Raw genomic sequence first — 16175 nt, 5'->3', positions numbered from 1 at the left:
TGTATGGAGGGCTTTCTCTGTCTCTGGATAGATCCCTAACCTCTTTCCCTCTGTATGGAGGGCTTTCTCTGTCCCTGGATAGATCTCTAACCTCTTTCTTATTATTTTCCTCAGGAGTCTTTTTAGTCGTTCAGTTCGTGTCATTCTTTTGTTTTTTGTCCTATGTTTGTTGTGTGGTAAACATTTGAGCTTTTATTTTTCGTGTTTTTTTTTCTTCTTCTTTTTGTAAAGCACTTTGTTCCATGTCTGAAATGTGCTGTATAAATAAAGCTTGATTTGATTCCACGTTTTCTCACGCTGTCACTCTACCTTGTATTCAATAAGGGATCTGTCATTTTGTTTTGAGTGAGGTGTATTTTTTCTGCTCATTGATGTACCTTTATTTTGATTGGTGTATTGAAAGGCATGATGGGATATTAGCTGAATGATGTCACAGCAGAACACCCTGACAGCCCTCTTCCTCGGCCCTTAGATACGCTGACGATAATATCCACTCATCATTTAGGTGATACTTTCCCATCATTGATTTCCCTGGAGAAGTTGGGTTAGTTACCGAGGAACGACCCTAAATCAAGAAAAACCATAACAGCGGGACCTCAAGAAACCATACCAAGGGGTCAGTCTGTTAAGTGTATCCTCCACTTTCACTAACAGCCACAGTTAGGGTTATTGCTGGGGCATCACTGTTATCATATAAAAGCGCATCACTTATAAGACGCCATCTTGACAAATAGTGGCTGAGGCTCCAACAGAAAATCAATTCTTCACCCCCACATTGATCCGAACAAATGTAAAAGCATTTCTATCCTGCTTTTCATTCCCTGTACATTTCTTTAGGAGCAGAGTCTCCCCCCTCTCTCTCTCTCAGTACTTGGGACAGGGTTATATTGTCTGGCAGCTGTTCACACCAGTGCTCTGTTTTAAGATGCTGTTAAACATGTCTCTCTATGGCTTCCTTAGAAAGATGGAAGCCTTTCATTGATTTGGTTTTAATTGGAGGGGAAATTACACCACTGAATAATAAGATGTGCTTCGTAATTGTTCTTATTTTGTTAAATGTTTTGGTACGTTTTCCAAACCTGGAAACAAACATGATTGCTGTTTTGTGGCCGTGTTGCATAGCAACAGTGTCTTCAAGGATTTGAGTGTGTGTGTGTGTCTGCCTCAACCTTAACTCCCTCTCTCACCTGTCTAAAGGCTGTCAGGTGTTTCAGCCCAGGGGATGTGGTTCATTACTGTTGTTGTTTGTTCCACGGTTTCTATGATGTCATACTTCTGTGTGTCTAGGGATAGGCTGTGTTGTGGCGACCTCATAGTTCTGTGTAGGGACTGGCTGTGTTGTGGTAACATAATAGTTCTGTGTCTAGGGACTGTCTGTGTTGTGGTGATGTCATAGTTCTGTATGTCTAGGGACTAGCTGTGTTGTGGTGATGTCATAGTTCTGTGTGTCTAGGGACTAGCTGTGTTGTGGTGATGTCATAGTTCTGTGTGTCTAGGGACTAGCTGTGTGGTGGTGATGTCATAGTTCTGTGTGTCTAGGGACTAGCTTGTGATGGGGATGTCATAGTTCTGTGTGTCTAGGGACTAGCTGTGTGGTGGGGATGTCATACTTCTGTGTGTCTAGGGACTAGCTTGTGATGGGGATGTCATAGTTCTGTGTGTCTAGGGACTAGCTGTGTGGTGGTGATGTCATAGTTCTGTGTGTCTAGGGACTAGCTTGTGATGGGGATGTCATAGTTCTGTGTGTCTTGGGACTAGCTGTGTGGTGGTGATGTCATAGTTCTGTGTGTCTAGGGACTAGCTGTGTGGTGCGGATGTCATAGTTCTGTGTGTCTAGGGACTAAATGTGTGGTGGTGATGTCATAGTTCTGTGTGTCTAGGGACTAGCTGTGTGGTGGGGATGTCATAGTTCTGTGTGTCTAGGGACTAGCTTGTGATGGGGATGTCATAGTTCTGTGTGTCTAGGGACTAGCTGTGTGGTGGTGATGTCATAGTTCTGTGTGTCTAGGGACTAGCTTGTGATGGGGATGTCATAGTTCTGTGTGTCTAGGGACTAGCTGTGTGGTGGGGATGTCATACTTCTGTGTGTCTAGGGACTAGCTTGTGATTGGGATGTCATAGTTCTGTGTGTCTAGGGACTAGCTGTGTGGTGGTGATGTCATAGTTCTGTGTGTCTAGGGACTAGCTTGTGATGGGGATGTCATAGTTCTGTGTGTCTAGGGACTAGCTGTGTGGTGGTGATGTCATAGTTCTGTGTGTCTAGGGACTAGCTTGTGATGGGGATGTCATAGTTCTGTGTGTCTTGGGACTAGCTGTGTGGTGGTGATGTCATAGTTCTGTGTGTCTAGGGACTAGCTGTGTGGTGCGGATGTCATAGTTCTGTGTGTCTAGGGACTAAATGTGTGGTGGTGATGTCATAGTTCTGTGTGTCTAGGCACTAGCTGTGTGGTGGTGATGTCATAGTTCTGTGTGTCTAGGGACTAGCTTGTGATGGGGATGTCATAGTTCTGTGTGTCTAGGGACTAGCTGTGTGGTGGTGATGTCATAGTTCTGTGTGTCTAGGGACTAGCTTGTGATGGGGATGTCATAGTTCTGTGTGTCTAGGGACTAGCTGTGTGGTGGGCATGTCATACTTCTGTGTGTCTAGGGACTAGCTTGTGATTGGGATGTCATAGTTCTGTGTGTCTAGGGACTAGCTGTGTGGTGGTGATGTCATAGTTCTGTGTGTCTAGGGACTAGCTTGTGATGGGGATGTCATAGTTCTGTGTGTCTAGGGACTAGCTGTGTGGTGGTGATGTCATAGTTCTGTGTGTCTAGGGACTAGCTTGTGATGGGGATGTCATAGTTCTGTGTGTCTTGGGACTAGCTGTGTGGTGGTGATGTCATAGTTCTGTGTGTCTAGGGACTAGCTGTGTGGTGCGGATGTCATAGTTCTGTGTGTCTAGGGACTAAATGTGTGGTGGTGATGTCATAGTTCTGTGTGTCTAGGGACTAGCTGAGTGGTGGTGATGTCATAGTTCTGAATCATTTAACCATACCACGTGGTTAAACTCTCAGACTATCGATACCGACAGAATAAGAACAAGTCTTTGATATTAATTACTAGTCTGCAGCTAGGAATTCAGTATCATTGAACACGAAGAACGACAACCGCCGAAACATCCATTCTACAACAACATGAATGAATGTCGCCGGTTTAGCCCACTTGAGCACATTCTCCTATCATTTCATGACACCATATTTACTTTGTTTGTTTGTATATGCATTTTTGTGAATTACTTAGTTAGTAATAAATCAATTATTTTAGACAATTGATGTATGGATGACTCATAGTGAAGACTGGGTTCGTGCAGATAACCAACAATTTACGACGTTTGGAATGAGACTAACTTGAGGTAAAGTAAATAATTAATTAATTCGAAGACTAATTGATCAGATATAAAATATCTGAAAGGTTATATTAGTAAATTATAACTTTGTAATCAGAATATTTTCCTTGGTGCCCCAACTTCCTAGTTAATTAGAGTTACATGATTAATCAGTTTGACCGTGTAATACTAATTACAGAGAATCTTTGATAAAAACTATACGTCTTCAATTTAATGATAGTAAAGACACGACACAAGGAGAGACTGGCTGTTTTGTGGTGATGTCATAGTTCCGTATGTCTAGAGACTGGGTGTGTTGTGATGATGTCATAGTTCTGTATGTCTGGAGACGGGTTGTGTTGTGGTGATGTCATAGTTCCGTATGTCTAGAGACTGGGTGTGTTGTGATGATGTCATATTTCTGTATGTCTGGAGACGGGTTGTGTTGTGGTGATGTCATAGTTCTGTATGTCTAGAGACGGGCTGTGTTGTGTTGATATCATAGTTCTATGTCTCTTGGGACTGGGTGTGTTGTGGTGATATCATAGTTCCGTATGTCTAGAGACTGGGTGTGTTGTGGTGATGTCATAGTTCCGTATGTCTAGAGACTGGGTGTGTTGTGGTGATGTCATAGTTCCGTATGTCTAGAGACTGGGTGTGTTGTGATGATGTCATAGTTCCATATGTCTAGAGACTGGGTGTGTTGTGGTGATGTCATAGTTCCGTATGTCTAGAGACTGGGTGTGTTGTGGTGATATCATAGTTCCGTATGTCTAGAGACTGGGTGTGTTGTGGTGATGTCATAGTTCCGTATGTCTAGAGACTGGGTGTGTTGTGGTGATGTCATAGTTCCGTATGTCTAGAGACTGGGTGTGTTGTGGTGATATCATAGTTCCGTATGTCTAGAGACTGGGTGTGTTGTGATGATGTCATAGTTCCATATGTCTAGAGACTGGGTGTGTTGTGGTGATGTCATAGTTCCATATGTCTAGAGACTGGGTGTGTTGTCTTGATGTCATAGTTCCATATGTCTAGAGACTGGGTGTGTTGTGATGATGTCATAGTTCCGTATGTCAAGAGACTGGGTGTGTTGTATTGATGTCATAGTTCCGTATGTCTAGAGACTGGGTGTGTTGTATTGATGTCATAGTTCCGTATGTCTAGAGACTGGGTGTGTTGTGATGATGTCATAGTTCCATATGTCTAGAGACTGGGTGTGTTGTGATGATGTCATAGTTCCATATGTCTAGAGACTGGGTGTGTTGTGGTGATGTCATAGTTCCCATATGTCTAGAGACTGGGTGTGTTGTGATGATGTCATAGTTCCGTATGTCTAGAGACTGGGTGTGTTGTGATGATGTCATAGTTCCGTATGTCTAGAGACTGGGTGTGTTGTGATGATGTCATAGTTCCATATGTCTAGAGACTGGGTGTGTTGTGGTGATGTCATAGTTCCCATATGTCTAGAGACTGGGTGTGTTGTGATGATGTCATAGTTCCGTATGTCTAGAGACTGGGTGTGTTGTGGTGATGTCATAGTTCCGTATGTCTAGAGACTGGGTGTGTTGTATTGATGTCATAGTTCCCATATGTCTAGAGACTGGGTGTGTTGTGGTGATGTCATAGTTCCCATATGTCTAGAGACTGGGTGTGTTGTGGTGATGTCATAGTTCCGTATGTCTAGAGACTGGGTGTGTTGTGGTGATGTCATAGTTCCGTATGTCTAGAGACTGGGTGTGTTGTGGTGATGTCATAGTTCCGTATGTCTAGAGACTGGGTGTGTTGTGATGATGTCATAGTTCCATATGTCTAGAGACTGGGTGTGTTGTGGTGATGTCATAGTTCCATATGTCTAGAGACTGGGTGTGTTGTGGTGATGTCATAGTTCCATATGTCTAGAGACTGGGTGTGTTGTGATGATGTCATAGTTCCGTATGTCTAGAGACTGGGTGTGTTGTGGTGATGTCATAGTTCCGTATGTCTAGAGACTGGGTGTGTTGTCTTGATGTCATAGTTCCATATGTCTAGAGACTGGGTGTGTTGTGATGATGTCATAGTTCCGTATGTCTAGAGACTGGGTGTGTTGTGGTGATGTCATAGTTCCGTATGTCTAGAGACTGGGTGTGTTGTCTTGATGTCATAGTTCCATATGTCAAGAGACTGGGTGTGTTGTGATGATGTCATAGTTCCATATGTCTAGAGACTGGGTGTGTTGTGGTGATGTCATAGTTCCATATGTCTAGAGACTGGGTGTGTTGTGGTGATGTCATAGTTCCGTATGTCTAGAGACTGGGTGTGTTGTGGTGATGTCATAGTTCCGTATGTCTAGAGACTGGGTGTGTTGTGGTGATGTCATAGTTCCATATGTCTAGAGACTGGGTGTGTTGTGTTGATGTCATAGTTCCATATGTCTAGAGACTGGGTGTGTTGTGGTGATGTCATAGTTCCGTATGTCTAGAGACTGGGTGTGTTGTGGTGATGTCATAGTTCCATATGTCAAGAGACTGGGTGTGTTGTGGTGATGTCATAGTTCCATATGTCAAGAGACTGGGTGTGTTGTGATGATGTCATAGTTCCATATGTCTAGAGACTGGGTGTGTTGTCTTGATGTCATAGTTCCATATGTCTAGAGACTGGGTGTGTTGTGGTGATGTCATAGTTCCCATATGTCTAGAGACTGGGTGTGTTGTGGTGATGTCATAGTTCCCATATGTCTAGAGACTGGGTGTGTTGTGATGATGTCATAGTTCCATATGTCTAGAGACTGGGTGTGTTGTGGTGATGTCATAGTTCCGTATGTCTAGAGACTGGGTGTGTTGTGGTGATGTCATAGTTCCGTATGTCTAGAGACTGGGTGTGTTGTGGTGATGTCATAGTTCCATATGTCTAGAGACTGGGTGTGTTGTGTTGATGTCATAGTTCCATATGTCTAGAGACTGGGTGTGTTGTGGTGATGTCATAGTTCCGTATGTCTAGAGACTGGGTGTGTTGTGATGATGTCATAGTTCCATATGTCTAGAGACTGGGTGTGTTGTCTTGATGTCATAGTTCCATATGTCTAGAGACTGGGTGTGTTGTGGTGATGTCATAGTTCCGTATGTCTAGAGACTGGGTGTGTTGTGATGATGTCATAGTTCCGTATGTCTAGAGACTGGGTGTGTTGTGATGATGTCATAGTTCCGTATGTCTAGAGACTGGGTGTGTTGTGATGATGTCATAGTTCCGTATGTCTAGAGACTGGGTGTGTTGTGATGATGTCATAGTTCCGTATGTCTAGAGACTGGGTGTGTTGTGGTGATGTCATAGTTCCATATGTCTAGAGACTGGGTGTGTTGTGATGATGTCATAGTTCCATATGTCTAGAGACTGGGTGTGTTGTGATGATGTCATAGTTCCGTATGTCTAGAGACTGGGTGTGTTGTATTGATGTCATAGTTCCGTATGTCTAGAGACTGGGTGTGTTGTGATGATGTCATAGTTCCGTATGTCTAGAGACTGGGTGTGTTGTGATGATGTCATAGTTCCGTATGTCTAGAGACTGGGTGTGTTGTGATGATGTCATAGTTCCATATGTCTAGAGACTGGGTGTGTTGTGATGATGTCATAGTTCCGTATGTCTAGAGACTGGGTGTGTTGTATTGATGTCATAGTTCCGTATGTCTAGAGACTGGGTGTGTTGTGATGATGTCATAGTTCCGTATGTCTAGAGACTGGGTGTGTTGTGGTGATGTCATAGTTCCATATGTCTAGAGACTGGGTGTGTTGTGGTGATGTCATAGTTCTGTATGTCTAGAGACTGGGTGTGTTGTGATGATGTCATAGTTCCGTATGTCTAGAGACTGGGTGTGTTGTATTGATGTCATAGTTCCGTATGTCTAGAGACTGGGTGTGTTGTGGTGATGTCATAGTTCCGTATGTCTAGAGACTGGGTGTGTTGTGGTGATGTCATAGTTCCGTATGTCTAGAGACTGGGTGTGTTGTGGTGATGTCATAGTTCCATATGTCTAGAGACTGGGTGTGTTGTGGTGATGTCATAGTTCCGTATGTCTAGAGACTGGGTGTGTTGTGGTGATGTCATAGTTCCATATGTCTAGAGACTGGGTGTGTTGTGGTGATGTCATAGTTCCGTATGTCTAGAGACTGGGTGTGTTGTGGTGATGTCATAGTTCCGTATGTCTAGAGACTGGGTGTGTTGTATTGATGTCATAGTTCCATATGTCAAGAGACTGGGTGTGTTGTGATGATGTCATAGTTCCGTATGTCTAGAGACTGGGTGTGTTGTGGTGATGTCATAGTTCCGTATGTCTAGAGACTGGGTGTGTTGTATTGATGTCATAGTTCCGTATGTCTAGAGACTGGGTGTGTTGTGGTGATGTCATAGTTCCGTATGTCTAGAGACTGGGTGTGTTGTCTTGATGTCATAGTTCCGTATGTCTAGAGACTGGGTGTGTTGTCTTGATGTCATAGTTCCATATGTCTAGAGACTGGGTGTGTTGTGATGATGTCATAGTTCCGTATGTCTAGAGACTGGGTGTGTTGTGGTGATGTCATAGTTCCGTATGTCTAGAGACTGGGTGTGTTGTGATGATGTCATAGTTCCGTATGTCTAGAGACTGGGTGTGTTGTGATGATGTCATAGTTCCGTATGTCTAGAGACTGGGTGTGTTGTGATGATGTCATAGTTCCATATGTCAAGAGACTGGGTGTGTTGTGATGATGTCATAGTTCCATATGTCTAGAGACTGGGTGTGTTGTGGTGATGTCATAGTTCCATATGTCAAGAGACTGGGTGTGTTGTGATGATGTCATAGTTCCGTATGTCTAGAGACTGGGTGTGTTGTGGTGATGTCATAGTTCCGTATGTCTAGAGACTGGGTGTGTTGTGGTGATGTCATAGTTCCATATGTCTAGAGACTGGGTGTGTTGTGGTGATGTCATAGTTCCATATGTCTAGAGACTGGGTGTGTTGTGGTGATGTCATAGTTCCATATGTCTAGAGACTGGGTGTGTTGTGGTGATGTCATAGTTCCGTATGTCTAGAGACTGGGTGTGTTGTGGTGATGTCATAGTTCCGTATGTCTAGAGACTGGGTGTGTTGTATTGATGTCATAGTTCCGTATGTCTAGAGACTGGGTGTGTTGTGGTGATGTCATAGTTCCATATGTCTAGAGACTGGGTGTGTTGTGGTGATGTCATAGTTCCGTATGTCTAGAGACTGGGTGTGTTGTGGTGATGTCATAATTACGTATGTCTAGAGACTGGGTGTGTTGTATTGATGTCATAGTTCCGTATGTCAAGAGACTGGGTGTGTTGTGGTGAAGTCATAGTTCCGTATGTCTAGAGACTGGGTGTGTTGTAGTGATGTCATAGTTCCGTATATCTAGAGACTGGTCGTGTTGCGGTGACGTGGTGCTGGTGTGTCCAGGAACTGGTTATGCTCTCAGTTTAATTGCTGTGGCCCTCTGGGAGGTCTGCTCATGCTGTTCACACTCAGAGTGTCTTTCCATGTCAGAGACCGACAGGATACACTTTCGAGTTATTGAGGATAAAAATAAAACCTTTGACCTTGACTGGAGAGAAATAGAGGAACACAGGAAGAGAGGGAGAGAGAGAAAAGGGGGGAAAACAGAAAGAGAGATGGTGACTGATAGGTGGTAAGGAGTGGTGGTAAGGAGAGGTGCTAATCAGAGGTGGTAAGGATAGGTGCTAATCAGAGGTGGTAAGGAGAGGTGCTAATCAGAGGTGGTAAGGATAGGTGCTAATCAGAGGTGGTAATGATAGGTGCTAATCAGAGGTGGTAAGGAGAGGTGGTAATCAGAGGTGGTAAGGATAGGTGCTAATCAGAGGTGGTAAGGAGAGGTGCTAATCAGAGGTGGTAAGGATAGGTGCTAATCAGAGGTGGTAAGGATAGGTGCTAATCAGAGGTGGTAAGGATAGGTGCTAATCAGAGGTGGTAAGGATAGGTGCTAATCAGAGGTGGTAAGGATAGGTGCTAATCAGAGGTGGTAAGGATAGGTGCTAATCAGAGGTGGTAAGGATAGGTGCTAATCAGAGGTGGTAAGGATAGGTGCTAATCAGAGGTGGTAAGGATAGGTGCTAATCAGAGGTGGTAAGGATAGGTGCTAATCAGAGGTGGTAAGGATAGGTGCTAATCAGAGGTGCTAATCAGAGGTGGTAATCTGAGGTGGTAAGGATAGGTGCTAATCAGAGGTGGTAAGGATAGGTGCTAATCAGAGGTGGTAAGGAGAGGTGCTAATCAGAGGTGGTAAGGAGAGGTGCTAATCAGAGGTGGTAAGGAGAGGTGCTAATCAGAGGTGGTAAGGAGAGGTGGTAAGGAGAGGTGCTAATCAGAGGTGGTAATCAGAGGTGGTAAGGAGAGGTGCTAATCAGAGGTGGTAAGGATAGGTGCTAATCAGAGGTGGTAAGGATAGGTGCTAATCAGAGGTGGTAAGGAGAGGTGCTAATCAGAGGTGGTAAGGATAGGTGCTAATCAGAGGTGGTAAGGATAGGTGCTAATCAGAGGTGGTAAGGAGAGGTGCTAATCAGAGGTGGTAAGGATAGGTGCTAATCAGAGGTGGTAAGGATAGGTGCTAATCAGAGGTGGTAAGGATAGGTGCTAATCAGAGGTGGTAAGGAGAGGTGCTAATCTGAGGTGGTAAGGATAGGTGCTAGTCAGAGGTGGTAAGGATAGGTGCTAATCAGAGGTGGTAAGGAGAGGTGGTAAGGAGAGGTGCTAATCAGAGGTGGTAAGGAGAGGTGGTAAGGAGAGGTGCTAATCAGAGGTGGTAAGGAGAGGTGGTAAGGAGAGGTGCTAATCAGAGGTGGTAAGGATAGGTGCTAATCAGAGGTGGTAAGGAGAGGTGCTAATCAGAGGTGGTAAGGATAGGTGCTAATCAGAGGTGGTAAGGAGAGGTGCTAATCAGAGGTGGTAAGGATAGGTGCTAATCAGAGGTGGTAAGGAGAGGTGCTAATCAGAGGTGGTAAGGAGAGGTGGTAAGGAGAGGTGCTAATCAGAGGTGGTAAGGAGAGGTGCTAATCAGAGGTGGTAAGGATAGGTGCTAATCAGAGGTGGTAAGGAGAGGTGCTAATCAGAGGTGGTAAGGAGAGGTGCTAATCAGAGGTGGTAAGGAGAGGTGCTAATCAGAGGTGGTAAGGGAGGTGGTAAGGAGAGGTGCTAATCAGAGGTGGAGGAGAGGTGCTAATCAGAGGTGGTAAGGATAGGTGCTAATCAGAGGTGGTAAGGAGAGGTGCTAATCAGAGGTGGTAAGGATAGGTGCTAATCAGAGGTGGCAAGGAGAGTGGTAAGGAGAGGTGGTAAAGAGAGGTGGTAGAGAGAGGTGGTAAAGAGAGGTGGTAAGGAGAGATGGTAAGGAGAGGTGGTAAGGAGAGAAAGTAAAGCAAGATGTAAGGAGATGTTGTAAAGAGGGGTGGTAAGGAGAGGTGGTAAGGAGAGAAAGTAAAGAAAGATGTTAGGAGAGGTTGTAAAGAGGGGTGGTAAGGAGAGGTGGTAAGGAGAGAAAGTAAAGAAAGATTTAAGGAGAGGTTGTAAAGAGGGGTGGTAAGGAGAGATGGTAAGGAGGGGTGGTAAAGAGGGGTGGTAAGGAGAGGTGGTAAAGAGGAGTGGTAAGGAGAGTGGGTAAAGAGAGGTGGTAAAGAGAGTTGGTAAGGAGAGCTGGTAAGGAGAGAAAGTAAGGAGAGATAGTAAAGAATGATGTAAGGAGAGGTTGTAAAGAGGGGTGGTAAGGAGAGGTGGTAAGGAGAGGTGGTAAGGAGAGGTGGTAAGGAGAGAAAGTAACGAAAGATGTAAGGAGAGGTAAAGAGGGGTGGTAAAGAGGGGTGGTAAGGAGAGTGGTAAGGAGGGTGGTAAGGAGAGGTGGTAAAGAGAGGTGGTAAGGAGAGAAAGTAAGAAAGATGTAAGGAGAGGTGGTAAAGAGGGGTGGTAAAGAGGGGTGGTAAAGAGGGTGGTAAGGAGGGGTGGTAAGAGGGGTGGTAAGGAGAAGGTGGTAAGGAGAGGTGGTAAGGAGAGGTGCTAATCAGAGGTGGTAAGGAGAGGTGGTAAGGAGAGGTGCTAATCAGAGGTGGTAAGGAGAGGTGCTAATCAGAGGTGGTAAGGATAGGTGCTAATCAGAGGTGGTAAGGGGAGGTGCTAATCAGAGGTGGTAAGGAGAGGTGGTAAGGAGAGGTGCTAATCAGAGGTGGTAAGGAGAGGTGCTAATCAGAGGTGGTAAGGATAGGTGCTAATCAGAGGTGGTAAGGAGAGGTGCTAATCAGAGGTGGTAAGGAGAGGTGGTAATCAGAGGTGGTAAGGAGAGGTGCTAATCAGAGGTGGTAAGGAGAGGTGGTAAGGAGAGGTGCTAATCAGAGGTGGTAAGGAGAGGTGCTAATCAGAGGTGGTAAGGATAGGTGCTAATCAGAGGTGGTAAGGAGAGGTGCTAATCAGAGGTGGTAAGGATAGGTGCTAATCAGAGGTGGCAAGGAGAGTGGTAAGGAGAGGTGGTAAAGAGAGGTGGTAGAGAGAGGTGGTAAAGAGAGGTGGTAAGGAGAGATGGTAAGGAGAGGTGGTAAGGAGAGAAAGTAAAGCAAGATGTAAGGAGATGTTGTAAAGAGGGGTGGTAAGGAGAGGTGGTAAGGAGAGAAAGTAAAGAAAGATGTTAGGAGAGGTTGTAAAGAGGGGTGGTAAGGAGAGGTGGTAAGGAGAGGTGGTAAGGAGAGGTGGTAAGGAGAGGTGGTAAGGAGAGAAAGTAAAAAAGGAGAGGTTGTAAAATCAGAGGTGGTAAGGAGAGAAAGTAAAGAAAGATGTTAGGGAGGTTGTAAAGAGGTGGTAAGGAGAGGTGGTAAGGAGAGGTGGTAAGGAGAGGTGGTAAGGAGAGAAAGTAAAGAAAGATTTAAGGAGAGGTTGTAAGAGGGGTGGTAAGGAGGTGGTAAGAGAGAAAGTAAAGAAAGATGTTAGGAGAGGTTGTAAAGAGGGTGGTAAGGAGAGGTGGTAAGAGAGGTGGTAAGGAGAGGTGGTAAGGAGAGAAAGTAAAGAAAGATGTTAGGAGAGGTTGTAAAGAGGGGTGGTAAGGAGAGGTGGTAAGGAGAGGTGGTAAAGAGAGGTGGTAAGGAGAGAAAGTAAAGAAAGATTTAAGGAGAGGTTGTAAAGAGGGGTGGTAAGGAGAGATGGTAGGAGGGGTGTAAAGAGGGTGGTAAGGAGGTGGTAAGGAGAGGTGGTAAAGAGGGTGGTAAGGAGAGTGGGTAAAGAGAGGTGGTAAAGAGAGTTGGTAAGGAGAGCTGGTAAGGAGAGAAAGTAAGGAGAGATAGTAAAGAATGATGTAAGGAGAGGTTGTAAAGAGGGGTGGTAAGGAGAGGTGGTAAGGAGAGGTGGTAAGGAGAGGTGGTAAGGAGAGAAAGTAACGAAAGATGTAAGGAGAGGTGGTAAAGAGGGGTGGTAAAGAGGGGTGGTAAGGAGGGGTGGTAAAGAGGGGTGGTAAGGAGAGGTGGTAAGGCGAGGTGGTAAAGAGAGGTGGTAAGGAGAGAAAGTAACGAAAGATGTAAGGAGAGGTGGTAAAGAGGGGTGGTAAAGAGGGGTGGTAAAGAGAGGTGTTAAGGAGGGGTGGTAAAGAGGGGTGGTAAGGAGAGGTGGTAAGGAGAGGTGGTAAAGAGATGTATGGAGAGTTGGTAAAGAGATGTATGGAGGGGTGGTAAGGAGAGGTGGTAAAGAGATGTATGGAGAGTTGGTAAAGAGATGTATGGAGAGTTGGTAAAGAGATGTATGGAGAGTGGTAAGAGAGTATGGAGGGTGGTAAAGAGATGTAGAAAGTAAAGAGATGTATGGAGAGGTGGTAAAAGATGTATGGATGTAAAAGATATATGGAGGGGTGGTAAAAGATGGGGGTGGTAAAGAGATGTATGGAGAGGTGGTAAAGAGAGGTGGTAAGGAGAGATGGTAAGGAGAGGTGGTAAGGAGAGAAAGTAAAGCAAGATGTAAGGAGATGTTGTAAAGAGGGGTGGTAAAGAGGGGTGGTAAAGAAAGATGTTAGGAGAGGTTGTAAAGAGGGGTGGTAAGGAGAGGTGGTAAGGAGAGGTGGTAAGGAGAGGTGGTAAGGAGAGAAAGTAAAGAAAGATTAAGGAGAGGTTGTAAAGAGGGGTGGTAAGGAGAGGTGGTAAAGGAGAGGTGGTTAGGAGAGGTTGTAAAGGGGTGGTAAGGAGAGGTGGTAAGGAGAGGTGGTAAGGAGAGGTGGTAAGGAGAGAAAGTAAAGAAAGAGGAGAGGTTGTAAAGAGGGGTGGTATGGAGAGGTGGTAAGGAGAGAAAGTAAAGAGATGTTGGAGAGGTTGTAAAAGATGGTATGGAGAGGTGGTAAAGAGATGTATGGAGGAGTGGTAAAGAAAGATGTTATGGAGAGGTAAAGAGAATGGAGGGGTGGTAAGGAGAGGTGGTAAAGAGATGTATGGAGAGGTGGTAAAGAGATGATGGAAGGTTTAAAGAGGTTGTATGGAGGGTGGTAAAGAGATGTATGGAGGGTGGTAAAGAGAGGTGTATGGAGAGGTGGTAAAGAGAGTGGTAAGGAGAGTGGTAAAGAGAGGTGGTAAAGAGAGTTGTATGGAGAGCTGGTAAAGAGATGTATGGAGGGTGGTGATGTAAGAGAGGTTGTAAAGAGGGGTGGAGGAGAGGTGGTAAAGAGATGGTAGGAGAGGTGGTAAGGAGAGGTGGAAAGAGATGTATGGAGAGGTGGTAAAGAGGATGTATGGAGGGGTGGTAAAGAGATGTATGGAGAGGTGGTAAAGAGATGGTATGGAGAGTTGGTAAAGAAAGATGTATGGAGAGGTGGTAAAGAGATGTAGAGGGGTGGTAAAGAGGGGTGGTAAGGAGAGGTGGTAAGGAGAGGTGGTAAAGAGATGTATGGAGAGTTGGTAAAGAGATGTATGGAGGGGTGGTAAGGAGAGGTGGTAAAGAGATGTATGGAGAGTTGGTAAAGAGATGTATGGAGGGTGGTAAAGAGATGTATGGAGGGTGGTAAAGAGATGTATGGAGAGTTGGTAAAGAGATGTATGGAGAGTTGGTAAAGAGATGTATGGAGGGGTGGTAAAGAGATGTATGGAGAGGTGGTAAAGAGATGTATGGAGAGGTGGTAAAGAGATGTATGGAGAGTGGGTAAGGAGAGGTGGTAAAGAGATGTATGGAGAGGTGGTAAAGAGATGTATGGAGAGGTGGTAAAGAGATGTATGGAGAGTTGGTAAAGAGATGTATGGAGGGGTGGTAAAGAGATGTATGGAGAGTTGGTAAAGAGATGTATGGAGAGGTGGTAAAGAGATGTATGGAGAGGTGGTAAAGAGATGTATGGAGGGGTGGTAAAGAGATGTATGGAGAGATGGTAAACAGATGTATGGAGAGTTGGTAAAGAGATGTATGGAGGGTGGTAAAGAGATGTATGGAGAGGTGGTAAAGAGATGTATGGAGGGGTGGTAAAGAGATGTACGGAGGGTGGTAAAGAGATGTATGGAGAGGTGGTAAAGAGATGTATGGAGAGTTGGTAAAGAGATGTATGGAGAGTTGGTAAAGAGATGTATGGAGGGGTGGTAAGGAGAGGTGGTAAAGAGATGTATGGAGAGTTGGTAAAGAGATGTATGGAGAGTGGGTAAGGAGAGGTGGTAAAGAGATGTATGGAGGGGTGGTAAAGAGATGTATGGAGAGGTGGTAAAGAGATGTATGGAGGGGTGGTAAAGAGATGTATGGAGAGGTGGTAGAGAGATGTATGGAGAGGTGGTAAAGAGATGTATGGAGGGGTGGTAAAGAGATGTATGGAGAGTTGGTAAAGAGATGTATGGAGGGGTGGTAAGGAGAGGTGGTAAAGAGATGTGGTAAAGAGCGGTGGTAAGGAGATGTGGTAAAGAGAGGTGGTAAAGAGGGGTGGTGAAGAAGGGTGGTAAGGAGGGGTGGTAAGGAGAGGTGGTAAAGAGTGGTGGTAAGGAGGGGTGGTAAGGAGAGGTGGTAAAGAGTGGTGGTAAGGAGAAGTGGTAAAGAGGGGTGGTAAAAAGAGAGATTGTTAGAGCCGGTTTGGACATATTTGTATAAAAGACCGAACATATGGAGCTCCATGTATATCTGTGTAAATATATTAAATATTAATGTAAATGATGAAATATTAGGTACGTACCTTTATGATTTATATTTACCTGATTGAGATATATTCATTTGTTGTTAGTGTAACTTAGTTTTTGGCCCCCCCTCTTGCCTATTCATTGTATTGTGGTAAGTGTGTTAGGATAAAGGCAGGAAGTTGGGCCTTCGGGAGAGGGAGTCCTTGCTAGATGCGGGAGCGGTATAGTTTTTTGACCATACAGACATACAGACATGTCATAATATGTATTTTCCATATAAAGTCATCTATGCTTTAAGTTGATTGGAGAATCATTTATTTGTTAGATATAAGAAGAATAAACATTTTTGTTGCACCATATCCCTGGATGTCATGGAATGTTTGGCCGTTTGGAAACCTTGAGTGTGGACTGTATGCGTACCAAACAACCCCGCTTCAGGCTTGGGCAGTGGCTATGGTAAAGACGAAAGGAAGCCACTACAATCAAGTCAAACTCTGTTAAGGATTACTATCGGAAGGAAATCTCCGGTTCGGACACATGCTGGATATTGTTCTATTTGTAATTGCATTCGGATCGTAAGGACAGCTCACTTGGAAGGATTGCGAATGAATGAGCTGCCCTGTTCAATGCGACCATTTGATCATGCATATTATGGAAGTGCAAATGTGCTTTTAATTGGAATGTTTGATAAACTTGGGAATGGAATTCAAAACACAGCGTTGTGAAAAC

General features: G+C 44.7%; 1 long non-coding RNA gene across 11 annotated transcripts; it reads left to right on the top strand.

Annotated features, from left to right (window-relative positions):
* The first annotated feature begins 6589 nt into the window (after nt 1-6589).
* On the top strand, nt 6590-11157 carry LOC127908741 (uncharacterized). 11 transcript variants are annotated; one of them, XR_008068217.1, is made up of 6 exons: nt 6590-9136; nt 9579-9695; nt 9774-10150; nt 10242-10319; nt 10411-10488; nt 10577-11157. It is a non-coding gene; the product is annotated as an uncharacterized LOC127908741 (long non-coding RNA). The 11 variants fall into 11 exon arrangements; XR_008068216.1 differs by having other exon boundaries at nt 9774-9890; nt 9943-10488; XR_008068218.1 differs by having other exon boundaries at nt 10294-10488.
* The last annotated feature ends 5018 nt before the right edge of the window (nt 11158-16175 follow it).

The sequence above is a fragment of the Oncorhynchus keta genome, chromosome 18 (genome assembly GCF_023373465.1).
Source record: "Oncorhynchus keta strain PuntledgeMale-10-30-2019 chromosome 18, Oket_V2, whole genome shotgun sequence".
NCBI lineage: Eukaryota > Metazoa > Chordata > Actinopteri > Salmoniformes > Salmonidae > Oncorhynchus > Oncorhynchus keta.
Note: the sequence above shows the minus strand (reverse complement) of the source record. Positions and strands in the feature narration are given on the sequence as shown.